The sequence below is a fragment of the Aegilops tauschii genome, chromosome 5 (assembly GCF_002575655.3).
Source record: "Aegilops tauschii subsp. strangulata cultivar AL8/78 chromosome 5, Aet v6.0, whole genome shotgun sequence".
Classification (NCBI taxonomy): domain Eukaryota; kingdom Viridiplantae; phylum Streptophyta; class Magnoliopsida; order Poales; family Poaceae; genus Aegilops; species Aegilops tauschii.
Window position 1 is genome coordinate 65347832 of NC_053039.3, and position 9789 is coordinate 65357620.

Consider the following 9789-nt stretch of genomic DNA (forward strand, 5'->3'; position numbering starts at 1 on the left):
GGAGACGATGCGACAAGCCACCGAATAACTGCACAAACAAACACCAACTTGCACCCAACGCGATAAAGGGGTTGTCAATCCCTTCATAAATATTTGCAAAGTGAGATCTGATATAGATGGATAAATGGTAAAATAATTTTTTGGGGATTTTTGATTTATGGAACGGAAAGTAAAAGATTGCAAAGAAAGTAAATTAGAAAATAAAATTGTAGATCGAAAACTTATATGATGGAATGTAGACCCGGGGGCCATAGGTTTCATTAGGGGCTTCTCTCGAGATAAAAAATATTACGGTGGGTGAACAAATTACTGTCGAGCAATTGATAAAAAAGTGCAAAGTTATGATGATATCTAAGGCAATGATTATGAATATAGGCATCACGTCCGTATCAAGTAGACCGAAACGATTCTACATCTACTACTACTACTCCACCCATCGACCGCTATCCAGCATGCATCTAGAGTATTAAGTTCATAAGAACAGAGTAATGCATTAGGCAAGATGACATGATGTAGAGAAATTAACTCAAACAATGTGATGAAAACCCCATCTTTTTATCCTCGATGGCAACAATACAATACGTGTAGGTTCCCTTTCTGTCACTAGGATCGAGCACCGCAAGATTGAACCCAAAACTAAGCACTTCTCCCATTGCAAGAAAAACCAATCTAGTTGGCCAAACCAAATCGATAATTCAAAGAGACTTGCAAAGATATCAAATCATGCATATAAGAATTCAGAGAAGATTCAAATAATATTCATAGATAAGTTGATCATAAATCCACAATTCATCGGATCTCGGCAAACACACCGCAAAAGAGTATTACATCGAATAGATCTCCAAGAACATCGAGGAGAACTTTGTATTGAGAATCAAAGAGAGAGAAGAAGCCATCTAGCTACTAGCTATGGACCCGTAAGTCTGTGGTAAACTACTCACGCTTCATCGGAGAGGCAATGGTGTTGATGTTGAAGCCCTCCACGATCGAATCCCCCTCCGGCAGGACGCCGGAAAAGGTCCCTAGATGGGATCTCACGGGTACAGAAGGTTGCGGCGGTGGAAAAGTGGTTTCGTGGCTCTCCTGTATGTTTTTGGGGTATAAGAATATATATATATAGGAGGAAGATCTAGGTCAGGGGGTTACCGAGGGGCCCACAAGGTCGGGGGGCGCGCCCTCCACCCTTGTGGCCGCCTCATGGCTCTTCTGACTTGCACTCCAAGTCTCCTGGGTGTCTTCTGTTCCAAGAAAAATCATCGCGAAACTTTTATTCCGTTCGGACTCCGTTTGGTATTCCTTTTCTGCGAAACTCTAAAACAAGGAAAAAAACAGAAACTGGCACTGGCACTGGGCTCTAGGTTAATAGGTTAGTCCCAAAAATCATATAAAATAGCATATTAATGCATATAAAACATCCAAAACAGATAATATAATAGCATGGAACAATCAAAATTATAGATACGTTGGAGACGTATCAAGCATCCCCAAGCTTAATTCCTGCTCGTCCTCGAGTAGGTAAATGATAAAAAACAGAGTTTTTGATGTGGAATGCTACCTAACATATTTATCCATGTAATTCTCTTTATTGTGGCATGAATGTTCAGATCCGTAAGATTCAAAACAAAAGTTTAATATTGACATAAAAACAATAATACTTCAAGCATACTAATAAATAATTATGTCTTCTCAAAATAACATGGCCAAAGAAAGCTTATCCCTACAAAATCATATAGTCTGGCTATGCTCCATCTTCATTACACAAAATATTCAAATCATGCACAACCCCGATGACAAGCCAAGCAATTGTTTTATACTTTTGATGTTCTCAAACATTTTCAACTTTCACACAATACATGAGCGTGAGCCATGGACATAGCACTATAGGTGGAATAGATGGTGGTTGTGGAGAAGACAAAAAGAAGGAGATAGTCTCACATCAACTAGGCGTATCAACTGGCTATGGAGATGCCCATCAATAGATATCAATGTAAGTGAGTAGGGATTGCCATGCAACGGATGCACTAGAGCTATAAGTTTATGAAAGGTCAAAAAGAAAACTAAGTGGGTGTGCATCCAACTCACTTGCTCACGAAGACCTAGGGCATTTTGAGGAAGCCCATCATTGAAATATACAAGCCAAGTTCTATAATAAAAAAATTCCCACTAGTATATGAAAGTGATATCATAGGAGACTCTCTATCATGAAGATCATGGTGCTACTTTGAAGCACAAGTGTGGAAAAAGGATAGTAACATTGTCCCTTCTCTCTTTTTCTCTCTTTTTTGTTGGGTCTTTTCTCTTTTTTTTGGGGGGGGGAGGGCTCATCCCGGATGCGAGGGCCGAAGCACGCCGGTCCGACGGCGCCGCTCTCCTCCACCTCCAGGGAGAGAGCGAGTCGGTCGAGGCGGTGGCGGACGTCGGTGTCGTTGATGGCGCGCGGGCCCAGCTGGCTGGCGACCCGAGTTGCAGGGGAACGTCGAGTCTGCGCCGGTCTTCCAGGGCTGGCTCTTCGCCCAAGCCGCCGGCAGTCGTCGGGGCGGGGTTGCCCCGGGTACGGTGCGGCCGGAGTGCGCCTCGCCGGGTGGTGAAGACGCCGTGTTCTGGTGGTCGCCGCCGGGCGGAGCCGGATGCCGCCGGCTTGGCGAGTTGGTTGAGGCGGTCCTGCTGCGCGTTGGCCGCGTCGAGGAGGTCGTGCACCCACTTCAGGCGGTCCGTCAGCTCGTCGCCTTCAAGCTGATCCAGGCCAACCGCGGCTGCCTGGGCGGCACGCATGTTCTTCACTGGAGTCTCGTAGACGGGGGGGGAGGGCGCCGAAGGCGCGGCCGATCGCGCCACCCCGGGCTCGCACGTCGGCGAACCGGCTTGGCTCGGCCGCGGTAGGCGTGAAGCCGTAGGCGGCGTTGCGCTCCAGCTGAGCGGAGTCGAGGCGACGCTGCGTGGCGGCGAGCGTCTCGGTGAGGTCCAGCAGGCGCTGGTGATGTCTACTATGCAACCTTCTTCTTGTAGACGTTGTTGGGCCTCCAAGTGCAGAGGTTTGTAGGACAGTAGCAAATTTCCCTCAAGTGGATGACCTAAGGTTTATCAATCCGTGGGAGGCGTAGGATGGAGATGGTCTCTCTCAAGCAACCCTGCAACCAAATAACAAAGAGTCTCTTGTGTCCCCAACACACCCAATACAATGGTAAATTGTATAGGTGCACTAGTTCGGCGAAGAGATGGTGATACAAGTGCAATATGGATGGTAGATATAGATTTTTGTAATCTGAAAATATAAAAACAGCAAGGTAACTAATGATAAAAGTGAGCACAAACGGTATTGCAATGCTAGGAAACAAGGCCTAGGGTTCATACTTTCACTAGTGCAAGTTCTCTCAACAATAATAACATAATTGGATCATATAACTATCCCTCAACATGCAACAAAGAGTCACTCCAAAGTCACTAATAGTGGAGAACAAACGAAGAGATTATTGTAGGGTGCGAAACCACCTCAAAGTTGTTCTTTCGGATCGATCTATTCAAGAGTTCGTACTAGAATAACACCTTAAGACACATATCAACCAAAACCCTAATGTCACCTAGATACTCCAATGTCACCTCAAGTATCCATGGGTATGATTATACGATATGCATCACACAATCTCAGATTTATCTATTCAACCAACACAAAGAACTTCAAAGAGTGCCCCAAAGTTTCTACCGGAGAGTCAAGACGAAAACGTGTGCCAACCCCTATGCATAAGTCCACAATGTTACTAAACTCGCAAGTCGATCACCAAAACATACATCAAGTAGATCACGTGAATATCCCATTGTCACCACAGATAAGCACATGCAAGACATACATCAAGTGTTCTCAAATCCTTAAAGACTCAATCCGATAAGATAACTTCAAAGGGAAAACTCAATCCATTACAAGAGAGTAGAGGGGGAGAAACATCATAAGATCCAACTATAATAGCAAAGCTCGCGATACATCAAGATCGTGCCGAATCAAGAACACGAGAGAGAGAGAGAGATCAAACACATAGCTACTGGTACATACCCTCAGCCCCGAGGGTGAACTACTCCCTCCCCGTCATGGAGAGCGCCGGGATGATGAAGATGGCCACCGGTGAGGGATTCCCCCTCCGGCAGGGTGCCGGAACAGGGTCCCGGTTGGTTTTTGGTGGCCACAGAGGCTTGCGGCGGCGGAACTCCCGATCTAGGTTATGTTCTGGGGTTTCTGTATATATAAGAGGTTTTGGCGTTGGGAACAAGTCAGGGGGGGTCTCCGGGCTGTCCACGAGGTAGGGGGCGCACCCAGGGGGGTGGCGCGCCTCCCACCCTCGTGGGCAGCCCGAGACTCTTCTGGCCCAACTCTTTTACTCCATGGCCTTCTTCTGGTCAAAAAATAAGCTCCGTCAAGTTTCAGGTCAATTGGACTACGTTTGGTTTTCCTTTTCTGCGATACTCAAAAACAAGGAAAAAACAGAAACGGGCACTGGGCTCTAGGTTAATAGGTTAGTCCCAAAATCATATAAAATAGCATATAAATGCATATAAAACATCCTAGAAGGATAATATAATAGCATGAATACTTCATAAATTATAGATACGTTGGAGACGTATCAGCATCTCCAAGCTTAATTCCTGCTCGTCCTCGAGTAGGTAAATGATAAAAGAAATAATTTATGAAGTGTGAATGCTAGCAGGTGCACAAGTTTGATCAATGATAATTTCAATCACCTTTTCTAGCATCATTATATGTCATAACAGTAGCTCAACTCATAAAACTTTTCATGATCAAGTAACAAGCTATTCACATGTTAAAGTATAGACCATCAACTTTCTTGAAAACTAACAAACTATGTTCTCAGTCATCAAACAATTGCAATTCATCTTATTTTCAGGAAGGGTCTATGTAAGAGCTTTGATTTAGCAAATCCCACATACTCAACTATCATATAGTCTTCCATGATTGCTACCACTCAAAGCATATTTTTAGAACAAATAGCATTCATCGAACACAGAGAAAGATAGGGGCTTAATGTTTCGCCTCCCAACCTTTTACCTCAAGGGTAATGTCAACAATAATAATTTATGATCAAATATATTTGAATAGCCATATATGCTTAGATCTTTCCCCATCACATGATGCTTGCCAACTAAAGAGTAGATTGGAATGAGAAGGAATACTACTGACTCTTGCATAAAAGTAAAAGATAGACCCTTCGCAGAGGGAAGCAGGGATTTGCAGGGGTGCCAGAGCTCGAAGCTTTAAAACGGAGATGAAAATAATTTTGAGAGGTATGCTTTCATTGTCAACATAACGACCAAGAGTTCCCAATATCTTCCATACTAGATACATTATAGGAGGTTCCCAAACAGAAAGTTAAAGATTTTACTCCCCCTCCACCAACAATCACACTCCACGGCTTGTCCGAAACAATGGGTGCTGTCCAACTATCAACAATCCTGGGGGAGTTTTGTTTAAATTATTTGCGATTTTGTTTTTGATCTTTTGATCATAGGACTGGGCATCCCAGTTACCAGCCATTTTCTCGTGAATGATGAGCGGAGTCCACTCATCGTGAGAATAACCCACCTAGCATGGAAGATACTGACAACCCCTAGTTGCTACATGAGCGATTCGGGCATACAAAACATATTATTATTTGAAGGTTTAGAGTTTGGCACATGCAAATTTACTTGGAACGGCAGGTAAATACCGCATATAGGTAGATATGGTGGACACTCATGGAAGAAACTTGGTTCAAGGAATTTGGATGCACAAGCAGTATTCCCGCTTAGTACAGATATTTTGGCTAGCAAAGGATTCTAAATAGCAAGCACCACATGTTAGAGGATCCATAACAATATAACTTCTATACAAATATACCAAGCATAACTCATTATGTTGTCTTCCTTATCCAACTTCAACTAATTTGCTCAGGTTTGAAAATAATTAATGGGGCTCACAATCATAGAAGATGTCCAAGATAGTATATTTATATGTGAAATCTCTCTTCCTTCAATATTCTTTCATGAATTGTTCAAGTGACCAATACAATATTTGCTAACCTTCAATAAATTTACCACCTCTACTTCTTATATGTGAAGGCATTACTCCCCATGGGAAAGGCATATGAAACATATATAATTTTCAGATTTATGACATTCAAATCATTCAACTATTTACTCATAGGATATAAGTGAAGCACACGAGTAAATGACAAACTACTCCAAAAAGATATAAGTGAAGATCAATGAGTAGTTAAATAATTATGTAGCTATGTGAAGACTCTCTCATTTAAGAATTTCAGATCTTGGGATATTATTCAAACAGCAAGCAAAACAAAATAAAACGACATTTCAAGGATAGCACTCATCATGTGAAGAAGCAAAAACTTAGGCTCAACCGATACTAACCAATATTTGTTGGAGAAGAAAGGTGGGATGCCTACCGGGGCATCCTGTGACGCCCCCGATTTGACCGTACACTAATCATGCACGCAAATGTGTACGATCAAGATCAGGGACTCACGGGAAGATATCACAACACAACTCTACAACATAAATAAGTCATACAAGCATCATAATACAAGCCAGGGGCCTCGAGGGCTCGAGTACAATTGCTCGATCATAGACGAGTCAGCGGAAGCAACAATATCTGAGTACAGACATAAGTTAAACAAGTTTGCCTTAAGAAGGCTAGCACAAAAGTAGCAACGATCGAAAAGGCAAGGCCTCCTGCCTGGGACCTCCTAACTACTCCTCGAAGCCGAACTCCATGTAGAATCATCCTCGGGATCTCTAGCTCCTGGACTCCAGCATCTGGTTGCGACAACCAGGTATAGAAAGGGGAAAAGAGGGAGAAAAGCAACCGTGAGTACTCATCCAAAGTACTCGCAAGCAAGGAGCTACACTACATATGCATGGGTATATGTGTAAAGGACCATATCGGTGGACTGAACTGCAGAATGCCAGAATAAGGGGGGATAGCTAGTCCTGTCGACGAATACGCTTCTGGCCACCTCCATCTTGCAGCATGTAGAAGAGAGTAGATGGTAAGTTCACCAAGTAGCATCGCATAGCATAATCCTACCCGGCGATCCCCTCCTCGTCGCCCTGTTAAAGAGCGATCACCGGGTTGTATCTGGCACTTGAAAGGGTGTGTTTTATTAAGTATCCAGTTCTAGTTGTCATAAGGTCAAGGTACAACTCCGGGTCGTCCTTTTACCGAGGGACACGGCTATTCGAATAGATAAACTTCCCTGCAGGGGTGCACCACATAACCCAACACGCTCGATCCCATTTGGCCGGACACACTTTCCTGGGTCATGCCCGGCCGCGGAAGATCAACACGTCACAGCCCCACCTAGGCTCAACAGAGAGCTCAACACGCCGGTCTAAATCCTATGCGCGCAGGGGTATGGGCCCATCGCCCATTGCACACCTGCACGTTGCGAGGGCGGCCGGAAGCAGACCTAGCCTAGCAGGCGTTCCAGTCCAATCCGGCGCGCGCCGCTCCGTCGCTGACGTCAAGAAGAGCTTCGGCTGATACCACGACGTCGAGTGCCCATAACTGTTCCCGCGTAGCTGATTAGTGCGTATAGACCAAATGGCCAGACTCAGATCAAATACCAAGATCTCGTTAAGTGTGTTAAGTATCCGCGAACGCCGACCAGGCCAGGCCCACCTCTCTCCTAGGTGGTCTCAACCTGCCCTGTCGCTCCGCCACAAAGTAACAGTCGGTTGCCGTCGGGAACCCAGGCCCCCCTCTACCGGGATGGAGCCACCTGTCCTTTCAGCCCCCTCACGAGAATCACTTGCGGGTACTCAACGAGCCGACCCGACTTTAGTCACCACATGTGTCATGTATAGAGTATATAAGTATATACCCGTGATCACCTCCCGAAGTGATCACGGCCCAGTAGTATAGCATGGCAGACGGACAAGAGTGTAGGGCCACTGATCGAACACTAGCATCCTATACTAAGCAGTAGGATAGCAGGTAAGGGTAACAACTGTAGCAACAATGACAGCCTATGCAACAGAATAGGATTAACCGAAAGCAGTAACATGCTACACTACTCTAATGCAAGCAGTAGAGAGTAGAGTAGGCGATATCTGGTGATCAAGGGGGGGCTTGCCTGGTTGCTCTGGCAAGAAGGAGGGGTCATCTTCGATGTAGTCGAACACACGGACATCGGCACCGGTCTCAGAGTCTACCGAAAAGAAGTAACGGAGGGGGAACACAATAAATAACAGAGCAATCAAATGTAACACAAAGCAAGACACGGCAATATGCGGTGCTAGGGGTGACCTAACGTAGTGGTAGGTGATACCGGCGAAGGGGGGAAACATCCGAGAAAGTATCCCCGGTGTTCCGCGTTTTCGGACAGACGAACCGGAGGGGGAAAGTTGCCTGTTTGCTATGCTAGGGATGTGTGGCGGACGAACGGGCTGCGTATCCGGATTCGTCTCGGCGTTCTGAGCAACTTTCATGTACAAAGTATTTTCATCTGAGCAACGGTTTATTTTATATTGATTTTAAAAGAATTTATTAATTTCTGGAATTTATTTAATTATTTAATATATACATTATCAGAAACAGTGTTGCGATGACATCAGCATGACATCATGCTGACGTCAGCAGTCATCTGACACGTGGGTCCCACATGTCATAGACTGATTAGGGTAATTAGGGTTAACTAATTAATTAACTATTAATTAAATTAGATTAATCTAAACAGGGTTAATTAACTAATTAATTAATTATTTTATTTTATTTTTATTTTATTTTCTTTCTTTATTTATTTATTTATATATTATTATTCTTTTTAATTCCCTTTTTTCTTTTCTTTTCTTAATTACGTTCTGGGCGCGGGGCCCACCTATCTGTGGCCCATAGGGGGTTCGGGCCCAGGGGCAGTGGCTCAGGGGCGCGGGGCCCCACCTGGCAGTGGCCCAGGGGGCCGACCGGGGCGGGCGCGTGGAAAGGGGCGGGGGCGCCCGTCGGGGCTGACCCTAGCGCGGCGGGCAGAGCCCCGTGGCGCCGGATCGAGGCGCCGACCGGCCGGGGCCACGGTTGGCGGCGACGGCGAGCGAACGGCGGGCGTGCGGGCGAGGCCAGGGAGGACGGCCAAGGGCGCGGTCGGTGGCCACGGCTGGCCGGGAAGGCACGACGGGGCGGAGGAGACGGGGCGACGGTGAGTGCGCAACGGGCACGGCCGAAGCGCGTCGACCGCGCGTGGGGGAAGGAGGCCGCAGCGAGCGCGAGGACGACGCCGGAGCGGCGCTGTGGACGCCGAGGAGGGAGGTCGGGCACGGCGAGCAGGGGCCCGAGGCGACGGCGGCCTCGCTCGGCCGCGACAGTGGCGAGGTGCAGCTAGGCGGGGCTCGGGCATGGGCGGAGTGGGACGGCCATGGGCGGCGACCGGACGAGAGGGGAAAGAAGAGGGGGGGTCGTTGCTCACCCCCGTTGCAGGGGATCTAGGGCGGCGAGGCTCGCCGGAGCCGTTGAGGAGGAAGACGGGGACGAGGCGATGACGGAGAGGACGGCGTCGAAGGAGTCCGGCGAGGAGTCGAGGAGGGGGTTGGCAACGAGGCGACGCAGGGGAGGAGGCGACGAGGTTTCCGAGCGGCGGCGGTGCTCCGGTGACGGCGGGGTCCAGCGGCGGGGAGGCGATGGCGCCGTTGTTTCGGCGGCGGCGGCGGGCGACGGGGGCGGCCGAGGACGGGGGCGAGGCGGTGGCGTCGAGCCCGATCCGATCTGGATCGGGGGAGGGAGGGGGAGAGTGGGGG